This window comes from Podarcis vaucheri (genome assembly GCF_965113315.1).
Source record: "Podarcis vaucheri genome assembly, chromosome: 3".
Lineage (NCBI taxonomy): Eukaryota > Metazoa > Chordata > Lepidosauria > Squamata > Lacertidae > Podarcis > Podarcis vaucheri.
The window spans coordinates 63,801,898-63,816,723 of NC_138761.1; the positions used below are offsets into that span (position 1 = coordinate 63,801,898).

The window sequence follows — 14,826 nt, forward strand, 5'->3', positions numbered from 1 at the left end:
ATAGACTTGAGATTGGGTCATGGTCATCCAGCGGAGGTGGGTTAAGAGGGGCATTTGTGCCTCCTTCCAGTTGAAAAATAATCCCCGGTTCCCAGCTTTCATCATTTTATTAAGAGGTTAAGTTTCTGGCATTGGCAGAACCGGAGATCATGCAAAATGTACAGGCATTATTCTCAATGTTATTATGTGAGAAACTAGCCTGCTCCCCCTTTTTCAAGTTCTACTCCCCACTCCACACACACACACCCCAAAAAAATACCCCTGTGGATGCTGATGAACATGGCACAGAATTTTGAAGGCCTGTTGTCCTGGCATTGAGAACCTAGTGGTCTGTTGTGCTTCATCGCTTCCCCATCACTGGTTTGGAACACAAAACATACTTGAATAAATAATCTAGAGGCACTATCTGGTTTTGGTGTTCATTTTGGCACACTGCCCGATGGCTCAGCAGAAGAACCCACTTAACCAGCTTGGACAAGAGCTAAGACCTAGGCTTGGTTCTGCTTTTAGGGTTTGTGTGTCTTAGGAACAGCTTGGTTATCAGTACAATCAGCAGTGTGATTTCTGTTATGGAACTTGCATACCTTTCCCACGGGTATTCCTAAGGTTTTAAACAGATGTTAAATGGCAGGGTGTGTCAGGCCAACTAAGGATGCCAAGGTGTAGCAAGTGCTGACTTATGCCACACACTTTACTGAGAAATACAGGTGTTTTGAAGGCAAAAAAAATGCCACTGCTCAGTTATAGCACCACAAGTCCAGGCTTGTGCAAGGCAATTGGGGTAAGCCCATAAACCACTTTCTCCTGCAAAGGTAGGCGGGGTGGGAAAAGACTGGCACTGTACACTGCTAGAGTTACAAATCAAGGCTGCAAGTCTACCGTCAGCCTTCCTCTGAATGCCTCTTCCTGGGGAACCATAGTGGAAGAAGACTCTTGCGCTCTTGTCCTGCACAAGACAGGAGGCAGCTGGCTGGCCGCTGTGGAAAATGGGGTGCTGGACGTAGACAGGCCTTTGGTCTGATGCAGCAATCATCGAGAATTATACCTAAATTAGCAGTGATACCAAACAAAAACCGGCGAGGCGTCAACAAAAGAAAAGCCAATAGAATTACAGTGGTACCTCAGGTTACATACACTTCAGTTTACAGACTCCGCTAACCCAGAAATATTACCTCGGGTTAAGTACTTTGCTTCAGGATGAGAACAGAAATCATGCTCCAGCAGTGTGACAGCAGCGGGAGGCCCCATTAGCTAAAGTGGTGCTTCAGGTTAAGAACAGTTTCAGGTTAAGTACGGACCTCCGGAACGAATTAAGTACTTAACCTAAGGTACCACTGTAATCCAATAATATAATATCCTTTCAACCCAATGTATTTTTTTCTCTATTCCTGTAGAAACAGACTAGTAATCAAATAAGCCCTTGAAGTCGGAACTATATCTGGCAGTGTTCATGTGCTCTCCCTGCAATGCAATCTATGGCACCAGCTTTGGTGATGGAGGCAAATTTCGGTGCTGGGTGGGTGGAGGGTTCAGCACACAATGAGAATCTAGATACATTTTCAAGATACCAGCGTTAAAACACTCCCCCGCTTTGTGTGAGCTCTCTCCCCTTGACAGGGAGGTAACAAAATGCACAGAGGCAGCCCATGTTTCTTCACCCAGTTATGAAATGAGAACAACTATATGTGAAATCAACAAAGCATGGAATTGACCGTCAGATCTCTCTTTATATTCAAATTTTGCTCAGTCAGGGATGGGATGGGGGAGTGAGAAAGCCAGTTCTCCCTCTCTAATTACACGTGTGTGTATCAATTTATCAGCTTTAAATCATTACATAATGCAGAAAGAACATAATGCATGTTTCTAGTCTATATTGAGTAATTCGGCTTCTAGTCTATATTGAGTAATTTGTATCCCAGAGCCAGAGGTTAATCTCTGTGAGCTAACATGCCTGTTGCATAGTCATGGTGTGGCTTTTAGTTAGGCCTAAGCCAAAACTAGGCACAGTTTCCAGGAATACTCACCATTTTTGAGCAGGGCCATTTGAATTAAGCTCAGAAACTGCATGACTCCTTTCCTTCCCCAAGTCAGGGCACTATAATTTATATATCTGGGTATCTTTCAGGTTGCAGACACAGACTCACTTTTATAGTTTCCAGTCTCTATCAAATGCTATTCATGAAAGAACACATTCACAGTAGCATCATAAAATGCTAGACACAGTTTTAGCATAAAAGCCCTTCCACAGGCTTTTCCACATGAAAATAAATATTGGGCTGTATTCAGCCAAGTCATTACTCAGAGTTGACCCACTGAAATTTATGAACCTAAGTTGTCTCCATTAACTTCTATGGGTTTACTCTGAGCAGGACTAGCATTGAATACCACCCATTGGTTATCCTAAATAGAATCACCGATTCTGCATGTGCCATGCCTGGAATAGGAGTGACCCTCAGTGGCAAGACAGCAGTAGTGTACTCATTTCATAACTTTTCTCTCATCTTGATAGGGAAGACGGTCTGCTTTTCTGCTTTGTCATAGAAGGGCAGCCTGCAGGTGAATTGTCCTAACTGAATGCTGGGAGGATGGCGATTAACACCTGGTCCAGGTATGGTGATGCAAATGAACCCAGACAGTAAAGTTTGCTGGGTGAAACAGATCCAGAGCATGAATCACACTGAGTCTGGCACTCAGGACTGCACACCTGTATGTATGTGCAGCACTGAAATGACAGACTGCATCCTTGAGTATTGCTAATTACCAGTCTGGGATGGAGTGGAGATTTAATCTACCCTGACCAGGGAGATAACAGCCTGGGTCCAGTTTACCTGTTTTTCCAGGAAGGTATAGTCAGACCAGATGACTACTACTTCTCCTTTGTGGCAGACACACCCGAACTAAAAGTAGTGAGATTACTTGAGCAATTTACTAGCAATTTCCCCCCTATATTGCTCTGAATAAGGGCATCTGACAAAGAACACGTAAACTGACATTTTACTTCTGGTCATTTTACACAGTAGCCAATGCACTAAAAGGTATCCATACTCTGTGGTGATGTGTTTGCTAATGTTTACGTCAGGCATGATGGAAGCTGCAGTGCAACACCATCTGGGGGGCTACACCCTCCCCCAATCTCTAGTCTAGACGACCAGATAAAATAGTTACATAAGATATTTGAAAGACATCAAAAGACCATCAGAATGTACTGGTTCCTTACAAATGGCAGGAAGAATGGAAAAATGCAGTGCATGCCTACAGCCATCCAGTGTCTTTGGCTTGATTTGGTTCTAGTATATCTCAGTGAGACTAATGAGTAAAGAATTGACTAAAGTCCTTTCAAACTCCATGAAAAAACTGAGCATTCAAAAACCTGTCAAAGAATGAAGAGTGGTGTCAGGGGTACAGGGACAGAGGCACAGGGAAGGCAGGAAATGGAGAGCGATGGAGAGGAATCCCAGGAGAGCGAGGAAGAGGATAGGAATGACGCAGGGGATTCCATGAGTCTCTCCAGCGAATCAGAGGATTCCCAGAAAGGGGCGCCTGTGGTAAGGGCAAGGGGAGCCCCGGGTGGAAAGTGTCAGGAGCGGGGGGCCAGCAGGGGACCCCAAAGCGGCAGCTGGGAATCAGGGCCAGCCTCCCCACCAGAGCGCAGCGAGGGAGGGGGAGGTTCCAGTGTGTCAGAGGGAGCAGCTCCGGCGACAGAGAAAGGGGAGGGATCAGAGCAAGCCGTTCTCCCAGAAGGGGAGGAAGGCAGTGAGGAGAGTAGCATAACTGTCAAAAGGAAGGTCAGAAGTTGGGCGCGCGCGCCAAGTTCAAATGAGGAGGCGCGCGGGAGAACAGGGAGCCCGGAGGAGGAGGGGCCAGGACCCAAAGCCCGCAGGAGGGGGCAGGAGCAGTCTGGAGACTCCGCTTCAGGAGAAAGCAGGAGGGGAGGAACCCCGACGGGCAGAAAGACCCTGCGGAAAAGGAAAGAGAGAAAAAGGTGGAGCAGCGTTAGCTTATTAAACTGGTGTAGGGGAGGGACCGATTCAGAGGGGACTTCTAATGTCTAGGGGAAAGAGACGCGGGGCTGCACGCCTCGGTTGTGGAACCAATAATGAACTGCAATAAACATCCTTGTATATAAGAAGAGCTTAGCGTTGGTCTTTTGTGAGCTGAGACCTGAGGCAGCCCTGACAAGTGGCATTAGAATAACAGAATCATGGAATTTTAGAGTTGGAAGGGACCCTGAGTATCATCTAGTACAGGCTTCCTCAACCTTGGCCCTCCAGATGTTTTGAGACTACAATTCCCATCATCCCTGACCACTGGTCCTGCTAGCTAGGGATCATGGGAGTTGTAGGCCAAAAACATCTGGAGGACCGAGGCTGAGGAAGCCTGATCTAGTCCAATCCCCTGAAATGCAGGAATATGCAACTGCCCCATATGGGGATCAAACCTGCAACCTTGGTATTATCAGCACCATGGTCTAACCGACTGAACTATCCAGTTGTGGATGCATTACATGGAGTTTTATTTTACACAAACATGTTAGGATTGTGCTGCCCAGACATGGTCATATGCCCAGCAACTATAGAGTGAAGTCCCTTAAAAATAATGGGACTTAGATCTGAATAAACGTGCTTAGGATTGCTTTGTTAGGCTCCTAAATGTATGTGATGTTGGTCAAATGACTTTTGCACTTGGAAAATGTTGTCCCTCTCTAGCCAACACTATGGACAACATGCTGTAAGAGGCAACTCTCACCCACGATCTGTAGATAAGATTGATCCAAAAGTCTGTTTTTTTCCTACACTGCAAACATACGTCAACAGCTAATCCAGTTTAAATAAGAAAACAATGTCACTACCGTATAGATTCTATTACCACTTTATCTTGAAGATTACCTTCAGATATCCTTTCCACAATCACAGCCGAGTTGCATAATGACCCAATTAAAAGCATGGCAATAGGCATCAAAGCCAAATGTCCGCAAAGTATCCCAAATTAATCTCCTGTGCATGTCTATCACACTGATTTCAATCAGCCTACTTTGTTGGGGCAGGTGTTGAGTACCTGATTCCTAGGCCAGTGTGATGTTGTTGAGGAGAAGAATCACACCATGTTGGTTTTCCACCAATATGTTGGTTTCCTATTACCTCAGTCTGTACCTCAGGTTACAGACGCTTCAGGAGACTGACCCTGAAATTCCAGCAGCTGCAGAATGCCGTGGCGAGACTCCTTACGGGGTCCTCAACATGGGATCACATTCACCTGGTGCTATACAGCTGCACTGGCTCCCAGTGGAGTACAGGATCAGGTTTAAGGTGCTGGTTTTAACCTTTAAAGCCCTATACGGCCTAGGACCCTCATACCTACGGGACCACCTCTCCTGGTATGTCCCATGGAGGACCTTATGGCCTTCAAATAAAAACATCTTGGAGATCCCAGGCCACAGGGAGGTTAGGCTGGCCTCAACCAGAGCCAGGGCTTTTTTGGCCATGGCCCCGATCTGGTGGAACGCTCTGTCACAAGAGACTAGGGCCCTGCGGGACTTGACATCTTTCCGCAGGGCCTGCAAGACAGAGCTGTTCCACCAGACCTATGGCCAAGTCACAGTCTTCCTCACAGAACTCTAGCCCAATGGTTGCCATTAATTTGATTTTGAATTGATTTTAGAATGAATTGATTTTAGAATGCATTTCAATTAATTGATTGTGATTTTATGTAAACTGTGTTACTTTTATTGTTATTATCCACTCTGAGCCCGGTGGGATATAAATAAAATTATTATTATTATTATTATTATTATTATTATTATTATTATTATTACAGACACTTCAGGTTAGACTCAGAAATAGTACCTCGGGTTAAGAACTTTATCTCAGGATGAGGACAGAACCGCGGTGGTGGTGTGGCAGCAGCGGGAAGCCCCATTAGTTAAAGTGGTGCCTCAGGTTAAGAACAGTTTCAGGTTAAGAACGGACCTCCAGAACAAATTAAGTTCTTAACCCGAGGTACCACTGTATGTTGCTCCGAATGTATACTTTATATTTGACTTTCTTCAGTAGTGTTTTATTCTGGAGTGCTCTGTTTGGTGTTTTAATGTGTTGTAAACTGCTTTAAGATTTTTCTTCAAAAATATAAAGTGTTATAGAAATGAAATTAACAACATTCCTTTGGAGGGAGGCCTCTAGTCCCCAAGCATGGTGCAGAGGGAAAACCCTTCCACCTATAATCCTATGTTTCAATGGCAGCTTCCTATGAAGGGGTGAGGTGGAGCCACCATTTTCCAATCATATCACTAGTTACAAGCAGTGCTTTTTTTCCTGGGGTACGCAGAGGTATGTAGTACTGGCACATTTTTCCCCCTAAAAGAAAAGCACTGGTTAAAAGTGTGGCATTTACTATAACAACTTAACTATAACATGGTGAGTACCAGCACCTATTTTTTCAAGAAGAAAAGCACAAGGTTACAAGGGATGGTGCTTCATACAGCTGGCAACTATACAGTCATCAGTGGTGCATATTTTGCTAGAACTGTCATGCATAATCCTATAATTATCTGGAAGAATATGGTTAGGAAATACTTTGACTTTCACTGATGTTCAGTGACAAAGCTCGTATTGCTGCCATGCACTGTGCAATTGTTATTCTGTGGAAGAGCACAAGGAAGCAACACGTAAGCCAGTCCAGAGTGATATATTGTTTCAGCTACCTCTTTTGTAAAAAAGAACCCTGCCATCAACCAAGCAGAAAAGATTGCAGGTATTCTCATATTTCTTTGTACAACTTGGGCTTCTGACAATTAAAGTCAATGGGACTGCAATTTCTGCAGATAAGCAGATGGTAAGGCAATGCACTAAGAATTATAATAATCAGGAAAGAATGTTTCTGAGGTATGAATTTATGTTTCCAAGTCATAAAGACTTGGATTTTTATGGAGATTAACTATGTTATGGGCTTGTGTTCATCAAAATAACTAGAACCAGGCTAGTTGAGCTGTGCCATTGGGCTTCTTAGAACACATCTAGCTTTCTAGACCAAATCATATTTAATAACTGATGGTTTGCTTTGTGGAAGAACCTCCCACCCTCAGGGTAGGTTATGCCCTTCTAAAACATCTTCAAAAATCCATGTTTGGTGTTTGTACTATAAACGAATGGGACGCGGGTAGCGCTGAGGGTAAAACCACAGTGCCTAGGACTTGCCGATCGTATGGTCGGCGGTTCGAATCCCCGCGGCAGGGTGAACTCCCATCTTTCGGTCCCATCTCCTGCCCACCTAGCAGTTCGAAAGCACCCTTAAAGTGCAAGTAGATAAATAGGTACCGCTTTATAGCGGGAAGGTAAACGGCGTTCCGTGTGCTGCGTTGGCGCAGGCCCGCCAGAGCAGCAATGTCACACTGGCCACGTGACCCGGAAGTGTCTGCAGTCGGCGCCGGCGCCGGCTCCCGGCCTCTAGAGTGAGATGAGCGCACAACCCGTACGGGCAGGGGTACCTTTACCTTTACCTTTACTATAAACGAATGGCATTTTTTTTAATTAACTGCAGTGAAGATGACCATGGAATTAAAGAAATGATCTCAGCCTCTCATCATGCTAAACTATAATCTCCTCAATAAACCAATGTTCTCCCCATACCCCCAAACTGCCATAAAGTTACAGTTCAACAATGCAATCCTTTGCATTGTCCTACAGAGTAGTAAGTATAATTGAGCTAAATTGGATTACTTCCAGGTAAATTATGTATGGAATTGCAGCCTAAGTCTATCCTAAATCAGGGAGGAGAACCCGCAAACCTCCAGATGCTGCTGGACTACATCCCCATCATCCCTTGATCATTGGCCATGCTGGCTGGGGATTACATGAGTTGGAAGTCCAACAACATCTGGACAGCTACAGGTTCCCTACCCATGCTCTTAAGCACCACATTATTACTCAGAACTCAATGTTGGTTTGTTACTTAGGCTGGCAATACTCCTGCCTCCATGAAACATTGATTTATTTCAGCATACACTCTTATACTGCAAGATTTAGGAGCTGAAACAGAGGTTACTTTTCAATTGAACAATAGATGATGGATAGATATTTTGACTACTATCTCTGGTTCACACATGTCCATCAAACAACGTCTGGAACATTAGGAGATTATTGCAGTTGTGAATAAACCATCATGGACAGAATTTCACTGTCGCCATTAATAATTTATAAAATGCCTATATTTTACTTCATGTATTTATTTATTTATTTAAAAATAAAGTTCATGAGTGTAGACTTGCATTCTAAAAAGGCACAACACCAAAGGAAAAGATAGGAAGGGAAAAAGAAAACAAGAAAACTCAGGCACTAGTTCTTAAGTAAACTAAGCTTATATAATGACCGGTTTGAATGAAAACAGTACATATAACCTAATGCCAATTATTGATAATCTTTTCAATTTCAATTTTATATTTTTGTAGCATAATTTTATAAACAGAAAACACACTTCAAGGCCTAGGTTTCACCATCACCAAACAAACCCATTTGCTATTACTACAAGTGTAATAGTAATCACTTTTCAAACAGTTATATACAAAGTGTATGCATAAGATCTCATAAAGGCAGAGTTTTATAAAGGAAGACAAGTTTGAATGAAATGTATCTGTTGAAATCATTTCTGCCTCAGGAATATTAAATCAGTTGAGGAATTATCTACCTTATTCTAAAGATAACAACATATAATCCATTTTATCAAATTCTGATTTCAAACACATTCACGGTTTCCAGAAGACTAATGGAAAATCGGATGGGGGGTGTAGGATAAGACCCTTCTGTTAATGGATGTTTATGAAAGTCATGGCATGGCCAAACCATTCCTTTCATTCTTGTTTTGACTGCAAGATAAATTGAGTGGCAGCTGGGATCATTCTCTGGAGCTTCTGCTTGTTTAGTTGCCTGATTAATGGCGAGTGCTCTACTTAGTTTAATTTATTCCATCCAAGCCTTTATGTTCCCTTCAGCGTCCAAAGTAAAGTTTATGTCCAGGTGCACCTGCAAAATAAAATGGCTCCATATTGAAAACGACTGCTGTTTAACTTCAGACTGAATCCCCATGGAGTTTGTTGCACAGAGACATGGACGCTCATACTGATAATGGTTTAAAAGCTCAGATTAAAGGTTGCTTGATAATGGCTGCCAACCTTGGCTCTGCCTTAGCAGGCAGCCCTGTGGAATGTGTTCTATACGCTTTTTAATGATAAAACACCCCTTTTCCTTTGAACAAGAATTCTACAGGCTGCATGGAGATTTCTAGATAGAGGGTTCCTTCCTGCAGCTGTCCTAAAGACTTCTGCTAGTGCTATAGCTTCACTATGTATTTCCTATGTATTTATTTACAATCTACCTTTCCTCCAAGAAGCTCAAGGCAACACACAACAACACTGTGAGGTTGGTTAGATTAAAAAAAAAAAAAGCAACTGGGTCATCCAATGACCTTAATGGCAAAGTGTGATTTGAACCAGGGTCTCCCCAGTTCTGCCCTGGCAAATCAGACCACATCACACAGGTTTTCAGTGCGTACTAGCCATCTGAAGAGATGATTGTATCATCACCACAAAAGGAAATGGGGTTGTGATGCTAGCATTTCTGCTGCAAAAAAAATATGTCGATTTTAATAAGTTCTTTAATAAGTTCAAATGGTGAAAGAACAACTTTTTAGAAAAACAACACAAAGCTTTCAAAATGCTGCTGATAGTTGCACTTCTTCCTACACCTTCCCACACATCCCTGATATTGTTTATCAGTGAACCAGAATGTTCTTTATAGTCAGCATATGGGGGCAACAGAGTCTGCTGACAGTGCTTATCAATAAGTCATTCTTATTCTCCCTCATACAGTGGTTTCCAAACTCATTGCTTGCTGTCTCACCTTAAGATGAGAAGACACTGTTACACATACTTGGATCTGTGTAGCTATATTATCAGATAGAATTCAAGAATACAATGCAACTTCAGGATATGAAGTTTGGGCCAGTGAGGGTTTTGGCCTGGGGAGATTTCAGAGGACCAGATACAGAGCCCTGGAGGGCTGCATTTGGCCTCCAGACCTGAGGTTCCCCACTGCTGATCTAATACATCTGGTGTAATACATCCTTTTGGCACAGAGCAGACCTGGAATCAGATGGGGAGTTAAAGTATCCCCCTTCAAAAAATCAACGTGTCTCATCACAAAGTATGCATTGACTTCATTTCTTCAACCCAGGGGACACCATCTTAGCATGCCTTGCTGTTCTGTCTCCACTACCCACAGCTGGAGAGGACAGCAAAATCAGACTCTGGCCTCATGACCTCTGGACAAATGTACTTCCACCATCCATTTGTGTATTTGAGTTATTTCTGGTCTCTGGCAATTTGGCAATCTTCAACAGAAAATGGCACCAGCACCCTTGGGCAGCTGTATGTGTCAGGGTCCCAGGAGCTTAGCAACACCATCCTGGAAATGAATGAGGAGCCAACATGATTAACTCAGGCTGAAATCATGCCCCCGCCCCCCAGGGAGAAGCAAACAAGCTGAGGTCCCTCACAAATCAGGGCTCTGTGTGTGTGTGTGTGTGTGTGTGTGTGAGAGAGAGAGAGAGAGAGAGAGAGAGAGAGAGAGAGAGAGTTTGCACCTCCCCCCCATTCTCAATTGTACTGGAAAATGGCTCCCATTATTGCTTTTCTATTTGGGATCTTTTCAGGCTGTGTCTGTCCTATTTCATTGCCAAACAGTTTTTCTGTGTTTATAATAGATGACACAAGTGCCTTGTGGAACTGCATGACAATGAAAGCATTCTTTTGGCAGCTTTGCTTTTTGAAATAAGATTGAATCACGATTGTTAAATAGGATCTAATAGTGTTTGATACCGAGCCTATAAATTCATGTCTAACAGAATCTGAGTCATCAATCAAATCTTTTGGCCAAGTTGAAAAACAATTTTGTTTTGGCCCATTCAGCTTTTTCTGTCCCTGAAATTCCTTGGAAAATTCAGGTGGGTTGGTAAAACTGAAGGATAAAGAATTTAAAGTCCTAGAGAAGGTAGTAATATTTGCCTCAATGTGAAAATCCATCATGCGGACAAGACCCATCAGAGGACATAATATGAAAGGATGGTTCCTAAGTGTATCTTTTACTGCTAATTAGTATCTCATTTTCTTCCTTTCCCCCCCTTCTTAGTTACTACTTATTTTTCCCCCTTCACATCTATTATCAAACATATCACAAAATTGCAATAAAGAAAACCTTTTGTAATTAACAATATCCTCTTTTAATAAATATGCTGAAAATTATGACTATATATCCAACAATAAACAACTCCTCAACCTTAATCTCATAATCCATTTCATGCCACTAGTTACAATTTAGATCAATTAAATCATTTGAGAACTCCTCTACTTATCTGTATCCATATTATGTCTTTCTTTCATGAATGCTCTAAAAAGTGCCATAATGAGGTGTACTCTTACTTTCCATCAAATAGGCATGTTCTGTCCATTTAAGACACTTCTGTCATCTTTCAAACTCTCCCAAACCAGTACTACTACTCTGTTTACTTCTTTGATTCAGCATCTTGTTAGGAACAAGCACACAGCTGGACTTGCAACCGCAGTTGTGCAGGGAATGGCTTCTTCCATGGCCCTGACTCCAGCAGAGTGAGCAGAAAGGAGATGGTCAGCTATAGATAGCAACAAGTGCATGTGTACATGTGGAAAAGCACAAGAACCCCACCCATATTCCTAAACTTTCTCTGCTGGTCATGTGTGATCTCCTGGTGCAGCAAAGCTGCATCAGTTTGGCTGCTCTCGGTCCAGAGATCTGACTGGATGCTGGTGCTGCTGCTTCAGCATCCCAGCTGGGAGGAGGAAGTAGGGCTGTGATTCCTGCATGCAGGGGGTGGGACTAGATGACCCTCGGGTCCTTTCCAACTCTTCAATTCTATGATTCTATTTGTGCAGGAAACCTACATTCCCAGTGCAACATTATGATCGCATAGCCACGATTTACACAAAGATGTGAGTCAATGTTTCAGTATGGACCTACATTTGCTCTCCAATTCTGCCATCTCCTCAGCCCTGTCCTCTACCTCTGCTGTCCCTTCCAAGCTTGATGAAATGACAATAGAGAGCTCAACAGGTCTCGTATACTGATGTCCCCCCAATCGTCCAGCTCCACCTCCTCTTCGGCCCCCAAAGAGGGAACATCTCCAGCTGCTTCTGGAGATGGAGAGGTTAGAGCTCCACCCTCAGGCAATGGGTACCATTCTGGTGGCACTGTGTAATATGAAAGTACAGTAATCACAACAATAATGTGGGTGCTTGCCTCTGAAGTTCCTTCTCTCCCTCGCTCTGCATAGACAGTTGCCATGCAATGCACTGATCAGTTGGGCAAGCAAGCCAAAGTGCCCTTCTCTGCACAGAATTTTAATGTTCCCAATTCTGCAGAAAAGTATAACTGGGAAGATATATTTCCTGTTCCACCACCTCTACACAGGTCAACCAGGGTGCTGACAAGGACCCAGAGGAAAATTCCCATGAGAGACAACAGGAATCCATCCGATTTCACACCTTCCTGGGGCCAACCATTTTACTAAATTCTGCTCCCCTACAGAGAGCAGAGGCCATCACTAGCTTAATCCTATGTAGATAGTGATCTGTCCAAGACATGGGCACTATACTTGGATGCTTCACCTGTGCATCACCTGTCCAGGAAAGACAGCAAATTGAGATCATGAACTGCCACAAATGTTTCCCACCTAGCCCCAAGCATAGACCCTGATCACAACAGAACATTCCCATCCCTCAAACACACACACACAATTCTGGATCTCCAGCTAATCTTATCCAAGCAGAGGAAAAAGGGCTGCTTAACCCGATCTTCCTCAGTATGAACAGCAGCAGAAGTTCTGCAAGAGTTCTGTATGCCACAAAAGTCCCCCTGCTCCTATACAACCCCATTGTTCATTCCTGTGCCAGCCAGCAACTTAGCAAGTGGGAATGAGCAACTGACACACCTAAGACGTATCTATTTTTGTGCCAAATTAGTCAGTGAGAGAGATGCTGCTGGCCCTCCAGCTATTGGTAGAATATGGCTTACGGCACAATCCCATGCACATATCTACTCAGAAACAAGTTCTCCTGAGTTCACTGGAGCTTGTTTCCCATAAGAAGGTGTGTGTGGCTGATTACTCTGTGGGAACATAGGATCTGAGGGGGAGAAGTTACAGCTGAGAAGGGAGTTAGCAACCAGCAGCAGTCACACTTAGCTCAGTGCAGATCCTGGGAGCTCACAAACAGGGGCCTCCAGCTATTGGTAGAATATGGCTAACGGCACAATCCCATGCACATGTCTACTCAGAAGCAAGTTCTCCTGAGTTCACTGGAGCTTGTTTCCAGTAAGGAGGTGTGTGTGGCTGATTACTCTGTGGGAACACAGGATCTGAGAGGGAGGAGTTACAGCTGAGAAGGGAGTTAGCAACCAGCAGCAGTCAAACTTAGTTCAGTGCAGATCCTGGGAGCTTGCAAACAGGGGGGGTTAGGCCTCCCCCTTAATCTCCCCTGCTAGAGTTCTGTCTCTTGGTGAGCATAAGACTAGAGGCATGGAAGGCGAGGGAGCTGCTACAGTGACCTGTAACAGCTGTGCCATGTTTGTCATTCTGCCAGAGAACATGCAACAGTACACTTTGTAGCAAGTGCAAGCTGGCTGTCTGCTGCAAGAGAAGGTGCAGTAACTTGAGGCCCGCCTAGCCACACCTCAAGCAGCAGGACAGCATGTAGAGTTAGTTGATAGAGCTGAGTTGACTGAGACTGAGCACCAAGATAGAAGGGGTGGCCCCAGCATGGAGAAAGATTGCCCATTGCAAGAGTCTAATCCCTGGAGGAATGTAGGGTGGTTACTAATACATTTAGACCAGAGCAGACAATACATATATATTGCCCAGTCCTATTTTCTGGTTAAAAAAATGCCTGAGTTGGGTACGGAGTTGAGTCTGGCCCACTGCTTTCCCTTTGCACAAATCACTGCCAACTATAGCAACCCCACTCACAATTTCACATGTTAAAGGAAATGTCTGTTTAGTTTGTCCTAAGCCTATATGGTCTAACTTGTCCATTTTCAAAGTTAGCCTTGAGTCATTGTGCTTGAGTCATTGGAGGCCACTAGCAGAGACTCCCCCAAACAGCTCAGTGATCGGGCAGGAATCTAATGAATTAGCTATCCTGGACCCTTGCAAATCAATACAAAACCCTGTACACATGCACATATTGTGCAGACACACGCTGTTCAGCTGTGACCCATCACAGCTTACCAATAGTCATTCACACAGAGTGTTAGACATATCTGGGGAGGGTGTAACATGTGTTGCCATCTTACTATGCGACTCACCTACTTGGAAGCAACTTCTTTGCAGGAATTTCACCATCTGTAAAGCAGGTGTTGACAAGTGGTTCGGGCATGGGGAGAGCATGAAAAGAAAGGGGGCTGGGTTTTGTCTGTCTTGTTTTGTTTTGTTTTGTTTTGTTTGTTTGCCAGGGATTCCTAGAACCTGGGCCCTGAAAACCATCAGGTCACACAGGAAAGAGTACCTCTAAGAAAACGCGGGCAGCAGGTACTCTGCCAGCTCCTAACAGCCGCCTCAGGCATCGCCCCACAGACAGACGCCTATTAAGGGTTAGGGCGGAGGAAAGTGGCTCCCTCGTCAAAGGAGGCGCTCGGTCCCGCGACTCTTCCCTCAAAACGTCCCGTCTGCTCCACCTTCTCCGCGGAGGAGGGAACCACCCCGTCGTCGTGTGAGAGAAAACCGCTCAGCCGCTGCGACCTGCTACGGTCCCTC

General features: G+C 44.2%; 1 long non-coding RNA gene across 1 annotated transcript; it reads right to left on the minus strand.

Moving 5' to 3' along the window:
* Positions 1–8,331: 8,331 nt before the first annotated feature.
* On the minus strand, positions 8,332–14,810 carry LOC309528532. Its single transcript, XR_014217802.1, has 2 exons — positions 14,379–14,810; positions 8,332–9,011 (listed from the first exon to the last, which is right to left on the minus strand). It is a non-coding gene; the product is annotated as an uncharacterized lncRNA (long non-coding RNA).
* Between the last annotated feature and the right edge of the window lie 16 nt (positions 14,811–14,826).